Source organism: Lissotriton vulgaris, unplaced genomic scaffold, assembly GCF_964263255.1.
Source record: "Lissotriton vulgaris unplaced genomic scaffold, aLisVul1.2 SCAFFOLD_1831, whole genome shotgun sequence".
Lineage (NCBI taxonomy): Eukaryota > Metazoa > Chordata > Amphibia > Caudata > Salamandridae > Lissotriton > Lissotriton vulgaris.
The window spans coordinates 451,409-478,759 of NW_028248689.1; the positions used below are offsets into that span (position 1 = coordinate 451,409).

General features: G+C 50.0%; 1 pseudogene across 1 annotated transcript in view; it reads right to left on the reverse strand.

The window, feature by feature from the left end:
- The window catches only part of LOC147663859 (uncharacterized), a 233,809-nt pseudogene extending 214,378 nt beyond the window's left edge, over nt 1-19,431 (reverse strand). Inside the window, exon 1 of the transcript XR_015305210.1 lies at nt 19,351-19,431. The product of XR_015305210.1 is annotated as an uncharacterized LOC147663859 (transcript). The remainder of the gene's footprint in view (nt 1-19,350) is intronic.
- Nucleotides 19,432-27,351: the final 7,920 nt, after the last annotated feature.

A 27,351-nucleotide genomic window follows, 5' to 3' on the forward strand; every position in this document is an offset into this window, starting at 1 on the left:
ATTGGTTTATGTGAATCAGCTTTGAGAGGATCCTTTCCTGGCTTTAAGATGAGGATGATCGTAGCCTCCTTCCAGGAGTTCAGGACTCTACCTTCTGGGCTATATACATAATTGAATAAATCACACAGCCTTGGAGGCAATTCATCCTGGAGGATTTTGTAAACCTCACCTGGGAGAGCACCAGTCCCCACAGCCTTGTTGTTTTTATTTTACTCTCTGTAATTGGAGCATCCAAGAAGCTCGGCTACCCTTGGTTAAAACTAGAAGCTCTTTAAGCCTCAGCCACTTTTGGATGCTCTCTGGACAGGGGGTAGTCTCTTCCCTATAAAGGTCATAAAACAGAGAGAGTAGACACCTTTGCATGTCCACCTGTTTACATGAGGTCGCCCTGCTCTCATTGATAATTAATTCAATATATTGTTCTTGGCTCGACCTATCCATGCCTTACAGGCTAAAAGAGCCCCCGCCCTTTTGCCATATTCATAGTGTTGCATGTTATGCGAAAGGCTTTTACTTTTAGATCCAATTTGCCCCTATATTCTTGACGGAGGCGGTCAAGGTCTTTATTGACTTGTACCAACCTACTAATAGATATCTGGCGACTACAGAGCCTCTCATTTTCCAACTTTCCTATCTCTTTTTCTAGGTTTTTAAATTCCAGTGACTCTTCCTTAGGCTGGGGATGTTGAGCCAATATTAAGGATGAAATAATCTATTGTAGCAGCTTTAAGTGCCCTGATTATTTCGACATTAGAAAGCAATTGCCCTTTTCAAAGTCCATCTAGATCTAAGGCTTCGCCTACCCCCTTCATAGGAAAAAGAAATAGGAGCATGGTCAGAAAGAATACAAGGTAAAATAGAAATATCACCGACATTCTCTAAGCCCATCCTATCAGTTAAGATGTAGTCAATCCGCGAAGAATGACCATATTTTTTACTAAAAAAAGTAAAACCAGTTTTATCACCATCTTAGCCCTCCAAAGGTCTGCTAGCCCGAGATCGTGAATCATGTTGAATAGAATGAAACTATAGTTAACTCGGTCCCCCTTATTTCAGTCTGTGCTATAATCCATCTCCTAGATTGGTCCGAGGTGACTGATTTAATAGTGCCATTTGCCCCGTATATAATTATGATCGCAACCCCCTTATTATGTGCGACCTGCTCAGAGGAACAAAAAGACTCGATCCAACGATATTTACCAAAGATGGTCCTACACTCCGAATGACTCGGGTGCATCTCTTGAAGGAGGCAAACCTGACCAGAGGACTGTTCAAGATACTTCATAACCAGCCCTTGCCTACGTGGAAGTCTGAACCCGTTAATATTCCAAGAGATACATTTAATTTTACTACTCATTGAGGCGGCCTATTTCTGATGAATAACAGTGCAACATTCAAACATTGTAAGGATGGCTTCGATTCTAACACAGGTGTGAGATTGAGGATATTTTTATTGATTTTCTCCAAATGCAGCACAACCCGTGCTTCCCCTCCCTCCTGCTACCCATCCCTGATCCTGTGACCCCCCTTGCTACCCTGAGAAACCCCCCTATTACTCCGGGCGAATGCCCTGTGAGCAATGTCTCCTAGAAGCTTTAAATAAAAGACAATTACTACAGAATTCTGAAGGCTTTTGATCAGTTAGGCTCCGGGTGCACTGCCCGTTTATACGCACACCAGTACAGAATTGCTAATTAATCAGGTGCAAAACGGCGAGTGGAGAAACCCTAAACCACTCAATTGAGTAGAAAGAAACTACCCCTACATAAACAAACTCGGTTGCCGATGCACTCAAGACGGTGTATACACTGTTAAGTAACAATATACAACAAAGATAATAACAAAATGACAGAAATATCAAAACAAAAACTCTCATGAAGAGTAAATCTTGGAGCCTTTAATGTAGCAAACAGCCAGCCGACACGTGTTTCATCGCACTCGCGATTCCTCAGGGCTAGATGGCTGTGTTCAGGTCAGAAAGGTCGCTCAGCTGGTGATAATTCTAACCCAGCCGGGCCCTTGACCGCAGAAACTCCGTATGAGTATACGATGTGAAGTCAATTATTTACTGGTTTGTTTTGATAGTCTCAGGCTTGAAGATCATAATGTATAATTGTTTCCAATTGTTGCCCACGGCGAACAGGGTATTATTCTATTTGTTGAAGGTATCTTTCTAATGCCGTGTATGGCTCAGATGTATATGGCGCTTCAAGCTCGATAAAGCAGAGAAGCGGCGTGTAGTGCGTCCGGACCCAAACGGCAGTGTTCCTGTTTGGACCAAACAGGAACACTGCCGTTTTGGTTCGGACGCGCTACACGCCGCTTCTCTGCTTTATCGAGCTTGAAGCGCCATATACATACAAAACAAACCAGTAAATAATTGACTTCACATCGTATACTCATACGGAGTTTCTGCGGTCAAGGGCCCGGCTGGGTTGGAATTATCACCAGCTGAGCGACCTTTCTGACCTGAACACAGCCATCTAGCCCTGAGGAATCGCGAGTGCGATGAAACACGTGTCGGCTGGCTGTTTGCTACATTAAAGACTCCAAGATTTACTCTTCATGAGAGTTTTTGTTTTGATATTTCTGTCATTTTGTTATTATCTTTGTTGTATATTGTTACTTAACAGTGTATACACCGTCTTGAGTGCATCGGCAACCGAGTTTATAAAAGACAATTATACATACGATAAGCCAGACCCCTCTAAACAAACCAGCCAGGTGATTCTATGATGATTGCTACCTCAGGACTCACCCACCCACCCAACCTATACCCCACCGCCGCACTTAATTTTGTCAATGAGGGTATCTACCTCCTCAATCTGTCGCATGTTATACATGTGGTTATTCCACATAATTCGAAGGGATGCCAGGAACCTTAATTGTACCTTAGCAACCAATGAATTCAAGATGGTCATTCTTTTACCCCGCTCCCACTGTTTTGTTGCGGTAATGTGGGATACATCAGATCTGATCGAGAAAGAGAATTGGCTGGAAAAGGAATTACATTTGACCACGCCTGCTCTTAATGCGAGGGATAGGATTTTCTCCTTTAGGGAGTATGTTAAAAAGGTCACTAAGATTTTCCTTGGCTTAAAATTTGCAGGATTCCTCTTATATGGATCTCGATGGATACGCTGAATGTCCTGAGTCAGATCTAATTCCAAGGAGTCTTTAAGAATGATGTCTTTTAGAAAAGAAATCACAAAATTCTTTATATCTCCTCCCTCCAGGTCTTAAGGAAAATTTTATATTTTTAAGTAATTTTTCCTAGCATGGTTCTCAAGGCGCTCTATGTCATCTTTCAGGTCTCGGTTTTGGAGAGCTAGTTTGTCCATTTCCACTGAAGAACTATGCAACGCTTCCTTTATTTTGGGAATTCCGAGTTCCAAAGCATCGGTTCTTTGTGACACTTCTTCCATTTTTTGAGATAACACCTCACATGAGGATTTAATGGAGTCTTGGTTGGTTTCAGAGATGGTAAATCTTCTCCTTGTATCAGGGGTACTCATAGTACAGTCACGGGCCGCCAGTGGCCTAGCAAGCCTTCCTTGGCAGCCCTGTGGACCTTACAAACATCTTACCGGTGGTTTTTTTTGTTTTTTTTTAAAGTGTGTCAGCAAACACCGCTGGTTGGAGTCCGAGAAACTCTGCTCTCTGGGGGCTGGGTTATGTTCCAGTAATAGAGTGGAGATGCAGGGGCGCTAAGAGGCAAAATACAACAAAGCCTCATTTGCAAGTTAATGGTCTTTTAAAGTCCTGTGAAGTCTTCGGGTGCGGCTCTGTGTGTGCCGGGAAGCTGTCTGAGCCAGGCTGACACTCACTTGGGGTTAGCGGGAGGGGGAGAGGGGACGGGGGAATTTGCTGATGCCCTTTCGGCAAGGGTCTGGGCTGGCGTGGGTGCACACTGCACACTTACAAGTGCAGGAATGCCAAAAACGATTGCTCAAACCGTGACCCCGGCTGGGTAAATTAGCCTGCCACAAACAAGTCATGGAAAGAGCTCACCCCACAGACCTAGCATGTGTACATGGGCATTCAAAATTGTACATTTTTATCATTTGAATAATGAGGCATACAAAACTCAAAGCACAACACATTTTAGGTGGTCACAATTCAGTTCATCACGAGAAGAATCAGGAATCTTGTGCAACTTCACATGAGGCTGCTTTGTGTTACTGCTCTGTCATGGGAGGGCCTCAACCTAGAAATTAATGTTGCTGAACACTTGGTAATATCACACACAGCCCTGCTAAATATTTTCAATTAGTACACAACGTTTCAATTTGTGAGATATGCTAATCATACGTGCAAAGCATTTTTTTTTTTTAATGAACCAAATTCCGATTTTGACAGCATCGTTTTCACATGCATATGCCCACAACGTACATAGATACTGAAGGGGAATCATAAATATCCCTGTACTTTTATGGTTTCCAACCAAGCAAACCTCTCCCCATGACTGTTCTGCTTCCTGTGGTACCCATAGTGCGGCCGGCATGCCTTCCTTGGCCGCCCACTGACTTTGCAGTTAATATACCCATGGACCTCCAGAAACCCACTTTTACCAGTGACAGAAGAGAGTGGAAAGAGAGAGAGAACAAGAGAGAGAGAGAGAGAGAGAGAGAGAGAGAGAGAGGAAAAAGGAGAAAAAGAGAGAAAAAGAAGAGAAGAAGAGAAAAAGAAGAGAAAGAGAGAAAGAGAGAAAGCAGAGAGAAGGAAGAGTGGAGGGAGAGTGTGGAGAGAGAAAAAGGAGAGAGCGAGAGTAGAGAGAGAGTGGAGAAAGATTGGTGAGAGACTGACAAAGAGAGATAATGATTGACTGAGAGAGACTGACAGAGAGAGAGACTGACAGAGAGACAGAGGCTGACAGAGAGACAGAGGCTGACAGAGAGAGAGAGAGACTGACGGACTAGGAGAGAGAGAGAGACTTACTGACAGAGAATGACTGACAGAGAGAGATACTGATTGAGAGAGACTGACTGAGAAAGACAGAGAGACTGACAGAGTGACTGATAGAGGGTAACTGACAGAGAGAAAGTGACAGACTGACAGACAGACTAGCTGACTGACTTAGAGAGAGAGTGACTGACAGAGAGAGAGTGACTGACAGAGAGAGTGACTGACAGAGAGAGAGTGACTGACAGAGAGAGAGTGACTGACAGAGAGAGAGTGACTGACAGAGAGAGAGTGACTGACAGAGAGAGAGTGACTGACAGAGAGAGAGTGACTGACAGAGAGAGAGTGACTGACAGAGAGACAGACAGACTTGGTGGGCCTGCCGAAGGTTCCCCCGTTGGAATGGCTCACTGGGGAGCCATCGCATCGCGGTGCCTGAGTAACTACTCTCCTACTGTCTCCTTTGCTTCCCCCTCCCCCCCCAGCAAACTTCAACTGACAGTGACCATCCACGGAGCCCATTTGAGATGGCCAGTTGGCCAAGGGGACTGGGAGGTTTGATGGGCGCCAGGCCCTAATCTGATTATGTGGTGCCAGGAAATGTATTTAATGTAGTACAATTTACACACCCTGTCCTGGTTACCTCTAAATGTAGTTTTTATGATTATGAGATTATCTTGCATATTATGGTTTATGCTAGTGAGATTATGGTCCACCCTGTGCTTTATGCCCCTAATGTTAGTGATACCTAGGAGGTTAGGGTCTAATAATAGACTGCTAAGATTATGGGCATACAATGTGTTTGGTGCCTAATGTGGTTTTTGTTACAGGCTGATGCTAGGTACAATGATTACCAGTGGTTATTGGTTGTACGTTTATGATCTGTTTTACTCTTACTAAGTTCGCTCTGTGATAGTTCTGACAGTGGTCCAGTTGGCCCTGTCATGTGTAAACAATTCCCTTGAAAATATGATCTAGTGCCAGGTGGCACCATGGATATTATGTGATTACCTAGGTAAAGGGTCCATCATAATACTAACGGAATCATAGAGACTCCCAAGCAGTAACGCTTTCTCAACTACTGGAATCTGTTCCTCCATCTTCTCTTGCTCGGAAGTAACAACCTGTCCCTAATCGCCTCACTTCCCAAACTGCACATTAGTTCAGATATCTTCACCCGACGTCTGGAATATGTGCCCCCTTTCTGTCCTTATACTTGTCCTCACCACCGCCTTCCTGATAACACCCCTCTCTTATCCTCACCACCCTCCTCCTCCTCCTCCTCCTCATTTTCCCAACATGGCCACCACTCAAGTCTGGAATTAATTGCTATAAAATCATTCATCCTCCTTACCCGACTAAAGCTGCAGCAAAACGATTCAAGCATAACACCATGGAATGTTTCCCTGATTCCTTTTTTGTAAATCAATTTTACAATGGTCATTATGGGAGGCTCAAAAACGATTTCATTTTCTTCACTCATGACATCCCCTCTTGGTCCACCAGCTTACATAACTCCCTTAACGTCACCTCCTCCTCCTCTATCCCTCATGGGAAACAGCTAAAAATCTCCCCCTCTGCGTGTTTCAACAGCTCCCTGACTATCTCACTCTATAACAATGGTACAGTCATGATCCAAGCCAAAGACCCCCGTCTCTCTTTCTTTGACCACCTCTTCCCTACTCCCCTCCCCTGTGACTGGGTTGTCCCTTGACTCTTCATCTAGCTCCACCCATTACTCCCTCTCTCCGCCCCTGACCCCCCTACACTCCAATAGGCTGCACCCTTGGGAGGCACAGGTCGACCCTCTTCCCTCCCCATCCCCTGTGCCCTCCTCTCCCATTCTTCTCCTCTCACAGTATGCCCCCCCCTGCCCTTTCATCACCTCAGCCGGACCTCTAGCTAATCCGCTCCTCGGCTAAACTGCACCATCCAACCTCATCTCCTCCCCCCTTTCCCAACCTGCCACCCCCCTTTTTAGTCCACCTCTCCTCCAATCTTCCCCACTAGTTAACTTTCCTTATGTCTCCCTTATTCCCTCCTCTTCTCTTCCCCTTCCTCCCTTCGCTATGTACCCCGATTTCTCGACAAACCCATTGAATCTCTCTTTCCCCCATACTGTGCTACCCACTTTCCCCCCTTGGTAACCCTTGGTAACCCTTTCTCTTTTCCTCCCTCGGGCCTAGCAGAACCACTTCCTTTCTTCAACTTCCCTATCTCCCCACCCCCCTCACTCCGCTAGATGCCGTTTCCTCACAGCCACTTCACCTAGCATACAGGACCTCTCCAACTCCCTCCCCTCCCTTCCTCCCAAACCTCCTTCATTTTTTTTTTTTTAAATATCTTTTATTCAGCGCAATTGTTGAAAAAAAGAATTACAAGCATATATCATACAGAGTCTTGGTATATGAAGAGTCAACAGTTAAAGAAGTTCATACATAAATCACGGGGCGGATCGCAAAGTGTGTTGCAACAGTTCGCTAATAAAGCTGACGTCCAAACATTGCGTGATCATGCTATCTCTGGTGTCGGATCTTGTTGAGCGAGCAATTTCAATAAAAGCGTAATAGGGTAGGGATATCGAACTTGGAATCATGCGGCGTGCGGTGTATCAGGTAGTGAAGATTGTGGCGGGGGGGCGAGGCTGGGGGGAAAAGAGGGGGGGGGGGGAAGGGGAGAGTACGGTGGTAGCGCGGCTGTCATGTTCTGTCCGTTCCTGCAAGTGCGGGAGCTTTGTTGGTAATACGGGAGGGTGGTAGCAGTCCCGGCGTGTCGGCCGGGCAGGGGGGGGGGGATCTAGGTGTCTGGTGCGTGGGTGGTGTGTCTGTTGTCTGTGGCGCCTGGCGTGTGGTGGCCATCACGGTGTTCCCCGTCTGGGAGTGGCTGGCTCTCTGGAGTCCCTGGTGCCCGGGAGTCATTGTGGAAGGAGCGGACCATGTCGTCCCAGAGTGTCGCTATGGGGTATTTACGCAGTCCCGCCGTCTCCTCATTATGTAGAGATATACTCTCCGCTTTCGCCCAGTTATCTAGCGAAGCGTGCCAGTGTTCCATCGCTGGTGGTGCCGCCCTTTTCCAATGCTTTGTGATGAGTCTTTTGGCCGTGATGAGGCCAAGGTCCCAGAAGCGGGAAGGTACCCTATTTAATTTGGTCCTATGGAAGAGGCCCAGCAGGCATGCCTCCCACGAAAATGGGATCGGCATCGCCGTGCAGCGCTTCAACAGTGCTAGTATCGATTGCCAGTATGCTAGAAGCCGGGGACAATGCCATAGCATGTGGAGGAGGTCTGCTCCCTCAGTGTCACATCTTGGGCATTTGGCCTCCGTGCCCGGGAAGTATGAGTTAATCTTGTCCGGGGATAGATATGCGCGGTGCAGAACGTAAAATTGTATCTGTTTGAAGCGTGCATTACGTGGAATGTTGCGGGGGATCGAGAGTATCACCGCCCACTCCTTGTCCGTCCGTCCATGCCTTCCCTCTGTCTACCGCCCATTTATCCCGCAGAGGTTGTAATGTAGTTTGTGTGTGTGAGAGCAGCGCCTGTGTGAGCCAGTGCACTACATGCGTCCCGTTGCCCATCACGTGCATGCATTGAACTAACTGGTGTGTGGGCAGCTCGTTAGCAATGTTCCCCCATTTCCGCGTAAGTGTCCTTAGTATTGAGGCATGTTGCAGGAATTGTCCCGCAGGCAGTCCCGTGTCAGCAGTCAACGTCTCGAAGGGGAGCAGGGCGCCATCTGCGTACAGATCCGTCATTGTTTCTATGCCTGCACGTGTCCACTGTTCCAATGCCGCCTCCGTCACGACTGTCGTGGCCTTGGGGGTACCCAGGAGTGGCAACGCTGGTGCATATGGTATGGTGGTTTTAGTGAGACGTAAGCATCTGCCGTAGCATTTCGTGGCCACAGCTACATGTAATTGAGTGTGATTCCTGGGGCTCGTCAGTGGGTGGAATAAGGTGTGTATCTGCAGCGGGGAGAGGATGTCTGTGGCCGTAGCCGTGTCCTCGAGGTTCCTTCCTGCGATCCAGGCCACCACCCATTGCACCTGTGCCGCCAGATAATAGAGCTCCAGGTTCGGGACCGCCATGCCGCCTTCCGTGACCGGGTTGTGTAACTTCGTCAGCGCTGCTCTTGGCCTGCCCGTGTTCCATATCAGATCTCTGAGCATGCACTCCAGTTCTCTAAATGTACGGACAGGGATGTATAGTGGGAGATTGGCAAAATAGTACAGGAGCCTGGGGAGTACTATCATTTTCGTTAAGGTCACCCTGCTTGGCACGTTGATGGGGAGGGTTTTCCAGAAGGCGATCTGTGTTCTAACAGACGTTATGGCCCGTGTCAGATTGCCGTCCAATATGTCTAGGGGGGTCCTGTATATATGTATGCCCAGGTACCTGAACGTGGTGTGATACCATGGTAATCGTTCATTATTGATGTGGAGTACAGGGTCTGGGGCGTCAGGAGTGAACGAGTATGCCCCCGATTTAGCCCAGTTGACTTTGAGGCCCGACATTAGTTCGAACGTGCGGAATATGTCCGACAGTTCCGGCGGCATATTATCTAGGTCTTTAATGTACAAAAGTAAATCGTCCGCATATAGTGACACGACATGTGTGCCATCTGCTAGCGGAATGCCCCATCGCGTTCCGCTGGATCGCAGCCGTTCGGCCAGGGGCTCGATCGCTAGGGAAAACAGTAATGGGGAAAGCGGGCAGCCCTGTCTGGTCCCTCTTCTGACATGGATGGGCTCGGAGATCAGTTTCCCAGTGCGCACCCTCACCTCGGGTTTCCCATACAACAAGCCCACTAGTTCTATAAAATCATCGCCCAGGTCAAATTTACGCAGCACTGCCGACAGATAGGGCCATTCGACAGAATCGAACGCCTTCTCCAGGTCCAGCACTAGGCAACCCGATCTTGGCCACGTCTGGACTGCATATTCCTGCACTCGAAACAGCCTCCGAATATTTTGGGAGGTGCATCTTGTTGGGACAAACCCATTTTGGTCTTTGGGTTCCAGGGCCGGTACTAGGGCCGCCAGTCTACGGGCCAATGTTGATGCCAGGATCTTGTAGTCCGTATTGAGCAGGGCTAATGGCCTATATGACCCAAGAAGTGTCTCTTCTCTGTTGGGTTTGAGAAGTGATACCAGTAGTGCTTCGTTCATGGACGCTGGTAAGGATGAGCTGTCCAGAGCCGCCGAATATGTTCTAAGCAGTTCGGGGATGAGGATGTCTGAGTATGCTTTATAATATTCTGCAGGCAGCCCGTCCGGGCCAGGGGCTTTCCCGTTAGAGAGGGCAAATATGGCCTCACGTAGTTCTTCCGCTGCCAACGGCGCTCCGAGATCATCTCGTTGGCTGTCAGTTGGGGTGGGAAGTGTGAGTTCCTCCAGATATGCTTGGATGTCTGGTTGCGGATTGCACATTTGCGACCGGTATAAGGTCTTGTAGTGTGTCACGAAGGCATCATGTATGCCCGTCTGGGTGTATACCACAGTGTCCGCGGTCGGGCTTATGGCCGTCACTGGGGCAGAACGGTCTTCTCGCCGTATCAGCCAAGCTAGTAATTTGCCTGGCTTGTCGCCGTAGCGATGTGTGCGTGCCGAGTGTGCAGCGAAGTTGACCAGTTTCAGTCTGCCTATCAGTCGGTCGTGTTCCGTCCTTGCCTCAAGCAGTTCTGTGTTGTCCCCTCCCGTCGCCTCCTGTTCCTTTTGTAGCAAATCCCTTTCCAGCCGTTTCAGGTCTGCTTCTAGCTGCCGGCGGGTATGTGCCTGGGTGCCGAGGCATAGCCCCCTTAGGACCACTTTGAATGCATCCCACTCTAGCTGGGGTGTGGAAGCAGTGTTATTGTTATTGTCGAAGTGCTGCGCCGTTTGTGCCCCTATCGAGGTTCTGAATGTGCCGTCAAGTAAGAGGTCTGGTTGCAATCTCCAGGTGGGGATTGGCGGCCGCGGCTGTTCCCAGGCGAGTGTCATAAGGTGTGGGTTGTGGTCCGAATGTGTGCGGCCCATGTATTGCGCGTCTCTGATCGCCGGTAGCAGGTCTCTAGACACCATGTACCTGTCCAGGCATACATGCAGGTTGTGTGCCCCTGAGTGGAAGGAGTAGGCCCTTGTGTCTGGGTTGTGGCTGCGCCATGCGTCTTGTAGGTCCCATTGCACGGACCAGTCTAGGAGGGCTCGCGCTGCGTGATGAGCTTGGGAATTAGGTGGTGGAGGACGGGAGCGGTCCAGGGAAGGATCTAGTGTGCAGTTGTAGTCCCCGCCTAGTACCCACTGTATGCCATGCCAAGGCGCCAGGATGTTGGATAGCTGTGTTAAAAAATCCTGAGTCCCTGTGTTGGGTGCATAGATCGAGGCTAGCACTATCGGGTTCCCGTCTATTCTGCCCTTGACTGCTACATGTCTCCCCCCAGGGTCCACTAAGGTGTCCTGCGCTATCCACGGGGTACCCGGGCGTATCCATACCAGCGTCCCCCTGGCATAGGAGGAGTGGCGCGTGGCATAAAGGTGGCCTCGCCATCTGCGGCGTAGGGTGGTGACTTCTGCCTCACAGAGGTGCGTCTCTTGTAAGAGAGCAATCTGCACATTGTGGCGTTTAAGGTATGAGAATATTTGATACCGTCTGGACGGTGTGTGCATCCCTCTCACATTCCATGTGCATATATTAATCACAGACATTGCATCACATTAACGGTCTCCCCGAAGCGGCCCCCCCGCCCCACCTCCCCCCCGCCCGCCGCTCGTAAGGAATATTGTCTGTCCCGCACGCCATTGCTGTATTGTGAAGGGGGAAAACAGGTGGTTAACATGGCCAATAAAACAGGTAGCCAATGAACATCGCAAACATGCGAAATACCAAAAGGTCGGTGGGCAAACGTGCTCCCGTCCATGCTCTCAAGGAGAGTAACAAAGTTTAGTTCAGTTCTGGGGGTGGCTGTGCAGTGCTAGCAGTAGCAGCTGAGTAAAAGTTTCTAGAGTCATCATATAGGGGTCGGTCCCCTTCCCGGGGGGTATATGAAAGCCTAAGCCAGCCTTAATCATAAGAGTCACTGGTACAAAGCAAACATTCAATGCCATACATTACGTGTCTTGATCAGTGTGTAGCAGGATGGGTGTCCGCAGGAGTGGAGGACAGTGTCTGTCGGGGTATCTTCAAGTCGAGTCGTAGCTCACAGTTTACCAGAGGTCTCGCCGAGCCAGGGTTGTCCAGTCCGAGACTGCGAGCTCACCGCAGATGGCCTGCCGAGTGTTCTTGGGGGAGCCCCGGTGGATATGCTCTGGGAGCTGGTCAGCCAATGTACTCTGATGTTTGGGGGGTGACGTCCGGGCCAGGATCCGTCACAGGAGAGTCCGAAATCCCATATAGTGCTTCGTCGTCGCTTGGGGGGTCTCCTGTGTCATTACCAGGTGGTTCGCTAGATGCCGGGGAGCGGCTGAGGTCCCGTACAAGCCGGAGGGCTTCTTGCTTTTCCTGCTGTGCAGCGTCCGCAGGGGGAGACGTCCTCTGCGACCTGCTCGCGTTTCCTTGCGCCCGTTGCCTCGGGCGGCGTCGTCTCCTACTCCCGCCAGGTTGTCGCCCGCGTGTGCGGTCCGCCGGTGCTCTGGGGGTAGAGTCTGTGCCGCTGTCCAACCACGCCTCCACTTCGTCTGGGTCTGTAAAGAAATGGGTTCTCTCTCCGGCTATCACTCTGAGTTTTGCGGGGAATAGCAGGGAGTACTGTAGGCCCTGCTGGCGGAGGCGTCTTTTCACCGCCAGGAAGGACTGTCTCTGCCTCTGTACTTGTATGGTGTAGTCTGGGAAGAACATTACCTTGGTGTTTTCTATTCTCACCTCCTCAAGTTTGCGCGTTTCTCTCAGTATGGAGTCTCTGTCTCTGTAATTCAGAATGCGGAGAAGCATAGGTCGTGGATTAGAGCCTGTCGCCAGGGGTGTGGTCGGGACTCGATGGGCGCGTTCCACCACGAATTGAGGCGAGAGTGAGCCCTCAGGCAGGATGGATGCCAGCCATCTTTCCATATGTTCCTCCGGCTTCCTCCCTTCCCATTTTTCCGGAACGCCGACCAGGCGTATGTTATTCCTTCGTGCCCTGCCTTCCGCATCCTCAGCCCTGTCCTCTAGGAACTCCACTCGGTTCAGCAAATCTTGTATGTGGGTATGTGTCTGACTGGCTTGGGGTTGGAGCTCTTTCACAGTTCCTTCCAGTGTCGAGGTGCGGTCGGTAAGTTTTTTGTGGTCTGCTCGGAGGTGCGTGAGGTCTATGGCTACGCTATCGATCTTGGTGGCCAGAGAGGTGCGTGTGAGTTGAAGCGATTCTTCCAGCCGCTCCATGGCTGCGAGCATGGTGTCTAGCTTTGCTGCCGTTTGGTCCTGGTCCGCGGTTTTACTGGTTTTGTCCATTTTGCCTTTGGACATCGCGCCTCCGGTGCCAGCCCGTGTCCTGGCCCCGCCAGACATCAGTGTCCAAGGTAGAGTCTGCTCTCCTCGCCCCGGCGTGGTCCTGCTCAGCCTGGGCGATGGTGGGCTGGTGGTTGTAGGCTATCGGCCCCCAGCGGAGGCTTGGCAACCGGCGTCAGCAGAGCCAGCTCACGTGGTGATTGCGAGGTTTTCGTTCTCTCTTGGGCGGTAGGTGACCGGTGGGTGCCGTTTTCCCCGGCACCGTTCAGTGCGTCTGGGTGTCGCCGAGTTTGCGGCGTGTTTCCTCGGTGTGTCCCTGGTCAGTTACGAGCACGCTTGTGGCAATGGGTCCAAGTTCTGTGCGTATCACTGCGGGTTGTATGCGCAGGTTTTGTGTGTATCCATGCGGGGTGTGTGCTGCGCCGGTGTGGTGCAGTCTGAATGTCTACCGCTGTCGGCTGGCAGCTGTCGCAGTGTGTGACCCGGCCGCCACTGCCCAACCGTTCTCCAGGCGTTGGGAGCCCAGTCGCGCTCCTTACCTCTTCTCCGTGTGTTTGGGCCTGCACGATGTTCGTCGCGATGTGGTCGCGTCCGGGCCTAGCAGCCGCTCCCAGCCTCAGGGTGTGTCCTGCGATCAGCTCCGGCGAGTGTGTGAGGGTACCAGCCGTGCCAATGTAGTCGGTTCACCTTATTGTCCCATCAGCGTGTGCTGCGAGCGGTCTCTGGTGCACTGGGGCGCGGGTGTGCAGGGTTGGTGCGTACTGTGTCCCCGTGGCCTCCGATCCGTCCTGACCCTCGGCGTCTCCCGCATGGACGCCAGGGCCGGTGGCACCACGCGTGGCTGTGGGCGGCGACGGCCGCTGTTTCTCCCGGGCTGGGCCTGCGTGCCTGGATGGCTGGTATTATTGCCGCCGGTGAGCAGTGGGTCGCAGCGCCGTGGGTAGTCAGGGGTCTACATGCAGTTGCGGGTGCCCGACTCCGCTCTAGTGCTGCTGGTGGCCAGGGCTGCGTGTGTGGTGGTTTGCGGCCTGTTCGTCTGCCGCCTCCCGGCTGTGACCGTCTCGCTGTGGGTCCCCGCCGCCGCCGTACTTTAGGCCCCCAGGGATTCAAGGCTGGATTGCTCACCTCTGCGCCTCGCTATGTAGCGGATGCGCGTGGTGTCCATCGCAGAAGGCTGCTGCTTCCAACCCTGGGGTCCGTCCGTCAGCGCGGACTTTGCAGGAGGAGTCCGGCCGGGCTGATGTGGTCGTCTCTCCCCGGGGCCGCCCTGGCACAGGTGGTGGGCGATCGTCAGTGCACCGGTATGCAGGCCGTGCGGGGTGAGGGTGGGCCGCGATTTCGGGCCTTCCGCCTCGTCTGGATCCCCGGTGTTTCCTGGGCACTCGCCGGGATCAGAGGCAATGCTCGCGGCCGCGGGCGGCCAGTGTCCCCCGGTGTCGGGGTATTGCTCCGATCCGCGCCAAATTCGGGCAGGCGCTGCGTCAGGACCACCGGTGCAGTCGCCCGTGGTTTTCGGCTGGCTTCGCCGAGGATAATCCCGGATAAAAGGACCGGGAAGGGGAGCTCGGCGCGGAGCTTCACCCACAAGCGTCCATTCACTTCGCGTGCTAAGCCACGCCCCCTCCCAAACCTCCTTCATTCCTAGGTCTCCACACATTCCTCCCCTCTCCCTCCACCCCACTGCCTCGCTCCTCACCTACCTCCCCCTAATTATGTCCTTAATTCCTATCCTTCTTGCAACACCAACAAAGACAACTCTCCTTTCACCTCTGATGCACCACCGCCCACTCTCAACCACCACCTTTCCCCACCTCTGAACCCTATACCTCAACTCCCCTCCAGACCCCCCACTTCCCACTGCCTTTCACTGCCAATTGCACCCCCTCCTGTTTCCATCGAGCCACCCAACATGCCGTGTTTTGCCCTACTCTCTCTGGAAAATAAGCTAGGCTCTCATCACCTCCATCTCCCAACTTGAAGCTACCATTTCACTTATAAGCTCCAAGATTTCCACTTTTCCGTACACCTCAATTCCTTTGAAAAACACTCTTTCCCACAAGATGCACCTCGCCCCCATAATAGCCAAGCATAACCTGTTGTCTGCAAACACTGCTAACTCACACAAGCCCTCAACCGCCACCGTTCTTCTACTTTCATCTCCAAGTAGCCCTACTATCTACACTATTCCGACCATCTCCTCTGTCAGAACCACTCATCCACCTAAACACTCCCGAGCACCCTCGTATAAGTACAATATCCCTATCACCCCTCATCGCCCAAGTGCCCCCGTCACCAAAACAGTCTCAACAGAGCTGCGCTGTCTACTCCACAACTGCAGATCTGCAATAAAACACAAACTTGAAATTTCCGACACCATCATACTTCACAATATTGACATGCTCTTCCTCATAGAGACCTGGTTCAACGATACCGCTCACTCTATGTTTGATCTCCTAGTACCGAAAGGCTATTCTATATTTAGAAATTACAGAATTGACAACGTTGGGGGAGGTGTTGCAGTCATCTTCAGAAAATCCCTTCAACTTAAGGCTTTTCTTAACAGCTCCTTCCTCACTTTTGAATGCCTATCCCTTGAACTTCAATTGCACCACCGCTCACCCCTCAGATTCCATGCCATTTACCGCCCGCCTTGTAGCAGCCCATCATTTATGGAGGAACTCACTGACTTCATTAGCGACCAATACTCGCAAAGTGGCAATCAGATCTTCGTGGGTGACTTCAATCTCCACTGGGGCTCGTCTCAAGACTCTTCTGCGAATTTGCTGGCCACTTTCCTCTGCAAACGATCTTATCCAACACTGCACAGAAACAACACACTCTAAGGGCTCAATCCTGGACCAGGGTAATTTCGAAAACAGGCATGCTTACTACCGCTACCCCTATTCAGGTAGACTGATCTGACCACATCCTCATCCCATTCTCCCTTCACCTATCACACTCTCGGCCAACCTAAGGGCTACCTCCTGGTTCTGTGACCTTGCTACCCTCTGTGAATCAGCTTTGCTATCACTTCCAAGGCTAGACCCGAACCTAGATGTTAAACTCACCTCCCAATGCCTCACAGTCCTTGCAGTCGAAATCAATAACGTCGCTCCTCTCCAAAGCAAAAAGAAAAGGCCCACTCCCTCAGCACCTTGGTTCAACAAATCCCTCTATGAAGAAAGGAAGTACCTAAGATTCCTGGAGAAACAATGGAGACAAGCGCCCTCCACCTATAATTTGGCCACGCTTCGTTCAGCAAGATCCGAGTACTACAAGCACATCTTCCTTGGCAAAGCGACGCACTTCAGAACCCTCCTCAGCTCAGCCAAAAATAGACCCAAAAAACTATTTGATTGCATCAAGAATCCAAACTGCTCTCCCCCAACATCCAAGTTGGAGGATTCTACAAAGAAAGCAGCGAAATTCGCTATATTCTTTGATGAAAAAGTGAAATCACTTGTGGATCAGGTCAGTCATTCTACCCCTCCAGAGGAGCATAAATCCTTAGCCATTTAGCAGAACTTTGACCCCATCTCCGAAGATGCCCTCCTCAAATACATCCTCGAAACAAGGCCCTCTAACCATTCTCTTGACCCCGTCCCTAGTGCCATTGAGTTCTATACCCATTGTCTGTCCTATTGGACCACTTTGGTTAGCCTCTCCCTCTGTCAAGGCGCCCTTCCTGTTTCCTTCAAAACTGGGCAGGTCACCCCTCTGCTTAACAAACCCACTGCTGATGCGAACGACCTCACCTTCCGCCCCATCACTAACCTACCTTTTCTTGCGAAAATCACATAAAGCTGTGTAGCGAAACAACTCTCTTGTCATTTCAAGGACAATGATCTTCTTGACAAATTCCAGTCCAGCATCATTCAAAACTGCAGCGCTGAAACAGCCCTGCTGCAAGTGATTGATGACGCGCTGAGGATACTCGATTCTGGGGAGTCTGGTCTTCTTATTCTCCTTGACCTTTCTGCAGCCTTTGACACTGTCAATCACAACACTCTCCTTAACACTCTTCAACAGAGATTGGGCATGGAGGGCACTGTGCTTAAATGGTTTGCTTCTTTCCTCTCTGATAGATCCCAAATGATCAAAATAGCGAATAGTCTTTCATCTCCTTTGGCAGTAGGTCAAGGTATTCCTCAAGGCTCTATACTTGCACCCACATTGTTCAATCTCTATTTAGAACCATTGGGAAATCTCCTAATCAAATCCGGGATCCACTATCATCTCTATGCAGAAGACACTCAAATCTACCTCAAGGTTGCCTCCATTCACGACCTCTCCATCATAAGCTCTACTCTCGACTCCATTCAAAACTGGATGTTAACTCATCAACTGATTCTGAATCCCTCTAAAACTGAATTCCACCTCCTCCCCTCCTCACTTTCTCCTCCCCTGGTTCAATCATGGATGGGTCAGATGAATCTACTTAACAATAAACCCATCATTGTCCACAGCGCAAAATCCCTTGGTGTTATACTCGACACAAAACCCAATATACTCTCCCTCATAAATTTCATTGCAAAGTCTGCTTGATACAAACGACGCCTTCTTTGGGGGATATGTCGCTTCATCCCGGAGCGTGACCTTAAAACCCTGGTCCAATCGCTGGTCTTCTCCAGACTGGACTACTGCAAATCACTTCTTACTGGCCTCCTCAAATCCCACCTGTCCCCCTTTAAATCTGTTCTCCATTCAGCAGGTGGTTTCATATATGGGGTCAAAAGAAGCAACCATTTTATCCACCCTCCGTTGGCTTTCCATCGAGGCAAGATCTATCTACAAGACTGCCTGTATCACCCACAAAGCCTTGCACTCCTCTCCTCACTACCTGGCGAATAAACTGAATCTCTCTGGAGGCTCTAGACCATCAAGTAATGCGGAAAATCTATTGCTTGAACCTCCCACCTTCAAGAAGGAAAGATCGATGACCCAATCCTTTTCAGGCAACGCGGTGAGATTCTGGAACTCACTTCCGCCTCAGCTCCGGACCACCAACTCCTCCCAGGCCTTCAAATCTGACCTCCAAAGCTCTCCTCCTTCAAAGACACTTCCAAATGTAATTCACGCCCTCTCTATTATCTGAAGGAAGACCTTCTATTATAGGAAATTCTGTTCTACATGACTATAGAAGTGCCTTCCCAGTGTGTTCTTGTGGTTTGAGAATCTGCCATTTATTGCAGTATTATACTTCTACTTGTATTGTCTACTCTTTTGTAACATGCACACGTCACTATTCCTCGTGCAATGTATCGTTTGCTACCTCTTGTATTTTCTTTTGTTTGCTTTTGATACTTGCACAAGTGCCACCATTGCCTCATGTAACGTAACGTTTGTTCTTGGGTTTTGAGTATCTGCCATTTATTGCAGTATTATACCTCTACTAGTACTTTGTATGCTTTTGAAACGTACACACTCACTTTTTTTCCTCTTCTAACGTACCATTTGCTACCTCTTGTATTTTGTTTGCTCTTGATACCTGCACAATTGTCACTTTTGCCTCATGTAATAACGTTTGCTTTCGTAATTTGTTCACTTGTAATCTTCTCCTCATGTATCAGTTCTGTTCCTTTGTGAAGCCTCTGACACCTTCGGGTAAAGTCCGCGCTATATAAAAACGCATAAAATAAAAGAAATACTTTGTGGAGTGATGGAGTATTGGCTCGGGCACGAGCAGGGGCGCGCACGTGCGTGTCTTTATCGGACACTTTGTGCTGAAAAGCACCACCTCGCTCACTGTGCATTTTAATGCCTGGGCCCCAAACCCCTTCAGGCTCCATTCTCTCCTCCATCCCTACTTCTCTCGTCACACACTTCCATACATGCCAACATTTTAGGACAGGGACGTGGGAGATTTAAAATAAAAAATCGGGAGAATGAAAATTCCCCATTGACTTCCATTGTAGAAAATGCAATTTGAGGCGTCTATTAGCATGCACTTCAACCTCCCCTCCCTTGTTTCACCAGCCGCCCACAGCTCGGCTAATCTTGACCTTTCTCTCCTTTACATGATCTATTCATACCCCTCCGTCCCTCTCACCTCCGGCTCAAGCTCTCGTCTTTCCTCCCTGTGTGCAGACTCCGCAGCCCGCTCTGTTGTTTGCTTCTCCGTCCCTTCCAGGCAGTTCGTGCGTTTCACGCCTCTCCTTTCTCCCGCCCGGAAATCCGATTTGCGTGTCAGGAGGCATGTTCAGAGTTCCTTTTGCGTGCCACGCCTCGCTGTCCACTGCTGTTCTTAGTGAAGCATGTGGCATGGTTAGTGTTAGTTTTGCGTTCCAGGCCTCGCTCTGGCTGTCCACTGTTGTTCTTAGCGGAGCGTGCGGCATGGATATTGATCGTTTTGCGTTCCAGGCCTCGCTCTCGCTGTTCATAGTGGAGTGTGCTGCATGTTTAGGGTTAGTTTTGCTACAGGGCCTGGTCTGCTCGGGTTTCAGGGACTCTGGTGTTGGCCTCTAACGCAGCCTGTGTATGTGCTGTGTACATTTGCTATTTCCTAGGAATGTATGAAGTGTTTGCACAGTTATGGGTGGGATTGTCCTCCCAGGAGGATGGCACGTGCATGCTTCGAGAGAAGCAGGTGGAGCCATTATGGTTTTCTTTTCGATATTTTTTATTTATGCAAAAAAAACGATACTTTTGAAAATCGTTGCCAAATCCTCCTGTGGATTTTGATATTTCCATTACGTAGGTGTTCAGAAAGTCTCCAGGCATTGCCAGTACTCTGAAAATCCAAGCCTGGGAAGTTACTTTGGGAAACCGGTTCAGGCAAAAATGTCAGAAATCATAGTTCAATGAGGATGAATTCAAGAAATATGTAAATGAGAAATAGTCTCATTGTCATGTAAATGAGACATGTATAACAGCACTTTTAAAGGGATCACATTTATTTCTATTCTGTCATCAAAGGGAAGGTAGGGGGTGGGAGTGAGGCTTTGATACTGAAGGTCGAGTCTGATTCGAGTTACAAGGGCATTTCTATAATGTTGCCTCCTTACCCCCACACTCAATGCTTGGAGCCGCTGTGAGTTATGAACTTATTTATTTATATATGACAAAGTTATCACTAGCATAAAGCGCCGAGCGTCTAATTAGTGTGAGCTCCGGTCGCCAACTGCCGACTCTCCGTTTCGCGCCTTCACTTTTCTCCCGTTTGCGCATGCGCGCGCCTTCCGCTCTCGTCTACGGCGTGACGCGTCATCGCGTTCACGCTCGTAGACTAGAGCGCACACCACATATCTCCCCCCTTTAACACAACAAAGATAATAACACCAATCCCAGTTCTAATGTCCACTCATTTCAAAGTCTCTATATCTGGAGGGCACTGTGACTGCTCTGCCACTGCGGGTGTACCTTACCGGCATGTTCTCTTCCGCCTCTCTCTCACCAAACAACCTCTCACCGTCTCTCTGCTCTTCTCTCTGTACTTCGCCTGTAGGGGTATAGTCCCTGTTGGTAGACTCTGTTGAAGGACTGGGTTCTTTTGGACCCAGCGGTGCCAGGGCACAACACCTGAAACCTTCGTGGGTAACCTGTTCCGGCGTACAAGTCACAGAGACACGGGACACTTCCTTCGGCGTCAAAGAGTCAAGGTTTATTTACTGCAGGGAACACAGAAGTCACAGGAAGTACATCGAGTGTAGTTCGGGGAGACTGCTTCAAATTGGTTCTGTGGATCGCTCCTTTTATACAGTTTTTACCCATAGGCTAACATTGAACACAAAGGTTTACAACTTAGTTCCCACATCTAGCTCCCAGAGGGGTCGCTTTGGTCGGTTTGAAACACATAAGGTCCGGAACATAACTGCGGAAACATTTGGCGGTTCCCAACTGTAAAAACCCATCTTCCCACCATTAGCAAATTCCAATCAGCAATCAAGTAGATCGAAACAGGAACGAAGACAGGTGTAGAGGAAGACGGAGACAGTGGGGAGATCGGAAAGGGTGTAAAAGGGGAGGTGTCGGGAAACACGAGATACAGGCATCAAAGGGACGTGCCTAATGAGATGCACGGCTGAGACAATAAGTCCGTGCGGCAAGATGAGCCTCGAGCGGCACCACCTGCCTTACGGTAGCAACCCCCTCGTCATAAAGACACTTTCAAAAGACATGTGTCTTCCGCAAATATCTTGGGAGTCCCAGGGTCGCGAAGCGGACAGCGTCCGTTCGCTGACTACTTGAGGGCAAGAGACAAAATGGATGCCGTATCTAAGATGGAACCCGTGGGTACAGATGAAAAAGCCCACGTAACAAACGAACGGTTTAAGTTAGCACAGCGAAACTGCGCACACTTACTAAACTCGTCATTTGCGGTTCATAGATACCAGACTCGACCATATTCGTATGAGTCGGAAACACCACTTACAATTGTCACGGAACCTCACTGTGGTAGGAGTTTCCATTTCTCCGTCATCTCCTTCTCCTTCCGATGGTTCATTTGAGTTGTGCCCAATGGGGGGCCTTATTTCTTCGGACCCCACCTGTATCTCCTCCTCCTCAGTCTTGGGCCACGTTACAATCCTGTTGACTCTGGCCATGCGGTCTTGGGACCACACCTTGCCGTCACTGAGGAGGGCCGCCCTGCCTCGCACTTCCTTGACCTGTAAGGGTTGACTATACTTGCTTTCTCCTTTCTTTTGTAGGGTGGGAAGCTTGACCCTGACCCATTCTCCTTCTTCCAGCTCTGTTTCCTTCGTGTTGCGTCGTTTGTCGTACTGGGCGGCATAAATCTTCTGGGCCTTCTCAAGGTTGTGCTGTACCACGGCCAGGGACCACTTGCTGGTGATGGTTTTCTCCCTCCACACTATGTTGTCCTTGGTGAACGGGAGTCGGCCTCTTAACACTTGGAAGGGGCTGTACCCCACCACCGTGGGGGTGATCCTGTAAGCCCATAGCATGCTCATTACTTCGGTCTCCCAGTCTTTTCCTTGCGAGAAGGCTGCTTGTATGGAGCCCATAAGCACGCGGTTGAACCGCTCTACTTGGCCGTTACATGCTGGGTGGTAGATGGCTGTGTGTTTTGACTCAATCCCGTTCCTCTTCATGAATCTCGTCCATTTGTCCGAGACGAATTGCGGTCCGTTATCACTAAGTATGGATTTGGGTATTCCTTCTCTTAAGAACAAAGACGTCAAGAACTTCAGCACTGTGTCCGTGTCCATGGATTCTTGTATATCGACTTCAGGCCATTTAGAATACTTGTCTATGACTACACACAGGTATTTGTTTACTCCTCTGCTATCCAGTACGGGCCCGAGTATGTCAATAGCCACGTTTTCCCAGGGGTTTTGCGGGTCCTCGAGCTTTCCCAAGGCCGGTCTGAAGGGTCTCAGTATTTTGTCCGCTCCTTGGCACTGTCCGCATTCTCTCACTTGCCTTTCTATTTGGGCATCCATGCCCGGCCACCAATACATTTGCTTGACTCGTGCCTTGGTCTTTACGATGCCCAGATGTCCTTCATGTAGTTGTTTCAATAACCTGGGTATCAGGACTTCCGGTGGTATCACCCTTTCTCCTCTGTATAGGAAGACCCCTGAATCACTCAAGGACAGTTCCTCTTTCATCGCATAGAACTTCCTCACCCCCTCTGCGAGCTTCTTCTTGTCCGGCCATCCAGACGTGAGGTGTCGTTTTATCTCTGCTTTCTCCACATCTTGTTCGTAGGCAGCCGCCCATTCTTGACGGCTAATCGTCGCCTCATGGTCTTCCATGCTTGCTACCATCTCCTCTTTGTCCGGGGCCGTCTCCGGCGCTTCCTCCATTGCTGATGCTCGGCTGAGGTAATCAGCCACCCTGTTCTGAGTTCCTGGCAGATATTCCACGTCATACGTGTAATCAAGTAGTTTTAGTGTCATTTTTGCTATCCTTGGGGTCGCAGTGTCGTGGCCCGAAGACGTCAGGACCTTGACCAGGGGCTTGTGATCCGTTTGGAGCTTGAACCTGGTGCCCCAAATGAACTGTCGAAACTTGCCCATGGCCCACGTGACTGCCAGCATCTCTTTTTCAATGACACTGTACCTTTGTTCCGTCGGGGAGAGAGCCCGTGAAGCGAAACTGATGGTTTCCATGGATCCATTCTCCCTCTCCTGTGCCAATACTGCCCCTAAGCCTTTGTCGCTTGCATCCGTCGTCAAGATGGTGTTGCTCGAGGGGACGTATCCTTGCAAGGGAACGGCTTGGCTGATGCAGTCCTTTACTGTTTCAAATTCGTTTTGCGCTTCCATGTCCCATTCAAACTTCGTCTTGTCTCTGATGAGTTGACGCATTCTGTGCGTTTTGGTAGCAAAGTGTCTCACGAACTTACTATAGTACTCGGCCATTCCGAGGAATGACCGCACTTCCTCCTTGGTACCCGGGGCTTTGGCATCCTTGATGGCCCTCACATTCTGTTCCTTCGGGGAAATACCGTGTGTTCCTATCTCGTGTCCCAAATACGTGACTGAGGGCATCCCGATCTTGCATTTGCTCCACTCCGCCGTTAAGCCTTTGTTTTGTAACACTTCGAGGACCCTGGTTAATTTGCTGTCATGATCCCCTTTGGTGGAGCCCATTACCAGAATGTCATCCTGGAAGTACTGTACTCCTGAGATGTCCTTAAACAACCGATGCATCAACTTTTGAAATACGGCCGCTGCTGACGCCAGACCAAAGGGCATCCTGCAGAATTGGTAACACCCAAAGGGCGTGATGAAGGAGGTGTACTTTCTACTCGTCGGATGCAGCTCTATTTGATGGTACGCCGACGTGAGATCTATGGTGGAGAAAAGGTTGATACCTTTTGTTCTTGCCAGCATCTCATCAATTCTGGGCAGGGGAAACTTCTCAACAATGAGGCATTTGTTGAGTTCGCGGAGGTCCACGCAGAGACGAACCTTCCCATTTGGTTTCTTGGCCACCACTAAGGGGGACAACCACTCCGAGCTGTCCACAGGCTCTATGATGCCTTGTTTCTCCAGTCTCTGAAGTTCCTGTTGCACAGCTTCGCTGGTGGATATGGGGATGTTCCTGACTTTGTGCGTCACTGGTATTGCCCCCTCCTTGAGGACTATCTTGTGCACAAATTTGTCCAGTTTTCCCACTGAACCCTCGAATACCTTGGGGTAAGCTGATTTCCAATCTTCTCCTTTGGTGAGAGGCCACTCGTCCGTTAAGAGTATCTGTTCTTTTCCACCGGGGTTGAGTATGATCCCTAGATCTCCTGCGTCTCTCCATCCGAGTACCGAAGGGCCCTTCTCTGCAACGTACAATGTGCAGGTGGCTGATCTCCCTCTAAACTCGAACGTGAAGTCTCGGCAGCCCACCAAGGGAATGGCGTTCTCTGTGTATGAGATGGGCCGGATGTCCGGCGGGAGTAGATCTGGTCCAACTACTGGTGCGAAATCTTCCTCCCATATGGATCTTTGCACTATAGTCCAGGGAGAACCTGAGTCGACTGCCACATGTACCTTCACTCCCCCTATGAGCATGTCCGTGCGGGGCTTATCTCTGCATTTTCCTGCCACACTCAATACTTGATCCTCTAAACATAGTACCATTTCTCCATCTTCTTGATCATCTTCCTCGCTGACTTCCGACGTCGCTGATTCCACACACTTGACGGTGGACTTCTTTCCCTTCTTGCGGCATACTTTTTCAAAATGGCCGACCAGGCCACAGAACGCGCATCTGGCGCGAAACGCAGGACATCGTTTATCCTGAGCCGAGTGCGCTGCGATGCCACATCTATAACACGAGAATTTGTTGTCTGTACTGGGGCGGTTCGTCTGTTTCCCGGTCCATTTGGTCTCCCTCCTCTGTTCTCCGTAAGATCCTTTTTGTTTGTTGGATGTTGAGGCCTCATCTATCTTGTTAACCATCTGTTTCTGTGTGCTTTCTCTTTTGGCTGCGTCTGCGCAGCGTTTCGACATTTCTGCCTTTTTCACCATAGCTATGACATCCTTGAGTGAGGTCTCATTCTGTGCCCATAGTTTGTCCTGGACAGACCTGTTGGTGGTATGCATAACTATCTGGTCTTTAATGTACTCGTCTTGTAGAGCCCCATATTTGCACGTGATGGCAAGACGTCGGAGGGCAGCCACGTAGTCGTCTATGGACTCGCCAGCCTCTTGCTTCCTTTGTTGGAAATTGTAACGGTCTATGGAAACACACACTGCTGGGCGGTAGTGGTTGTCCAGATCTTCCAGTGCATTTTTGAAGACGTCCGTCTCCGTTGCACCCCTTTCCTTGGGCACGATGTTTGCGAACACCCTCACCCCCTCTGGGCCTAGATTGTGGAGTAACAATCTCTTTTTTCTTGCCGGGGTGTATTCCTCTCCATTTTCGTCCTCTAATGCCTCTATGTAGTTCTTAAAGTATTCCCTCCAATCGTCCCATTTCAACTGGGGTTCCCCTGGTCTGGGTAGGAATGGAATGGGGGCCATCAGGGCTGAAGCTTGGTTTGCCATCTTGGCCTCGCCTCTTGGAGCTTCCGCTTGGGCTCTGGGTTCGTTGGGTACACTGGATGCACCTGCACTCCCTGCTGCGTCACTTTGGCTTCTGGGACTGCCTGGAGTGTTATCCCTTATTGCCTGCGTGGGGTTGTCTGTTGGTACCCCCTCCTCTGGCTTTGGGATGGTGCTTTTGGTTGCCAGGGTGCTGGGTTATAGGCTCTTGTCCCTTGGGCAGCACTGACCTGATTCCTTGTAGCTAGTATCCTGGCAAGTAGTACTGTTGCGCTGCTGCCACGCTCTATGCTTGTGCAGATGATGGTTGCTGTTCTGTCCTGCTAGCTGGTGGAGGGCTGGCGAAGGATGAATGCTCTGTTCCACTGTGCTCGGATGGTGTTCGTTTCTCAGCCTCGTCGCCAATATAATGTTGCCTCCTTACCCCCACACTCAATGCTAGGAGCCGCTGTGAGTTATGAACTTATTTATTTATATATGACAAAGTTATCACTAGCATAAAGCGCCGAGCGTCTAATTAGTGTGAGCTCCGGTCGCCAACTGCCGACTCTCCGTTTCGCGCCTTCACTTTTCTCCCGTTTGCGCATGCGCGCGCCTTCCGCTCTCGTCTACGGCGTGACGCGTCATCGCGTTCACGCTCGTAGACTAGAGCGCACACCACAATTTCCTCTAAGATGAGATGACTTTCTCTACTCAACATTTTGTCACAGGCTTGCACCCAGAAAATTAGGTAATGGTGTCGCTACAGTACTGGGCTTTGGTAGAGATAACGGTAGTAAAGTGTAATCCTCCAAAACGAAATGGTAAAGACATTTTTTTCGGAAGGCCCTATACAATCAACCATATCTGAATAAGACCTTAGTTTGCAGGCTCGGGGGACGCGCTGGCATGGCAGCTGCACTACTGTACAGATCAAAACTATTTATCATTATCCTCAGCCAGGGAATAATACCTCATCCAAGTCTCCTTAGTTGTGTCGTCATCAGGATTCGACATGGCATGCTCTGACTATGTAACACCAAGAAGAACAAAGCCCCAAACAATTGGTCTTCCCTTTCATGCTTAAGGCCACCAGGGGTGATTATTCCTGTAACTTGTGTGCTTATCAAAGCAGCCTTGACGTCCAAAAGCCTACGAATTGGCCTTTCTAAAGTGTTAAGAGGGTATTATCCACAGGTAAACATCACAGGCGTTACTGTTATGGCTGTCTTTTTGCTAGCTCTTTGGAGAAGGAGAATGATGGAGAGTGACTCCAGCCTATCACCCCCATAGCATAGGGATTAGGCCGATAGACAGGGACCCTGTCTTATATATATAAGGGCATTTTCGTATTATTTCCCTTAGAGTAAGGCTTATGAATTTAAGTTAGGGGATAGATATATAAGTATTAGTCATGATTCACTCATTTGCTAACATGCTGAGCTGTTTTTCATGGAGCTATGCATATTATGGGCTCCGTAGGCCTTAAACGAGACAGACTCCATTTTGCTTTCTGCCCGGTAGCTCGAGAAGGCTTTCTAGATGAAGAGTAATGTTTTAGTTTCAAGCTGTTGTTCGCTTGGAGAGAACCGGTTCAGGCTGACCCTTATCGAAGGAATGTATTT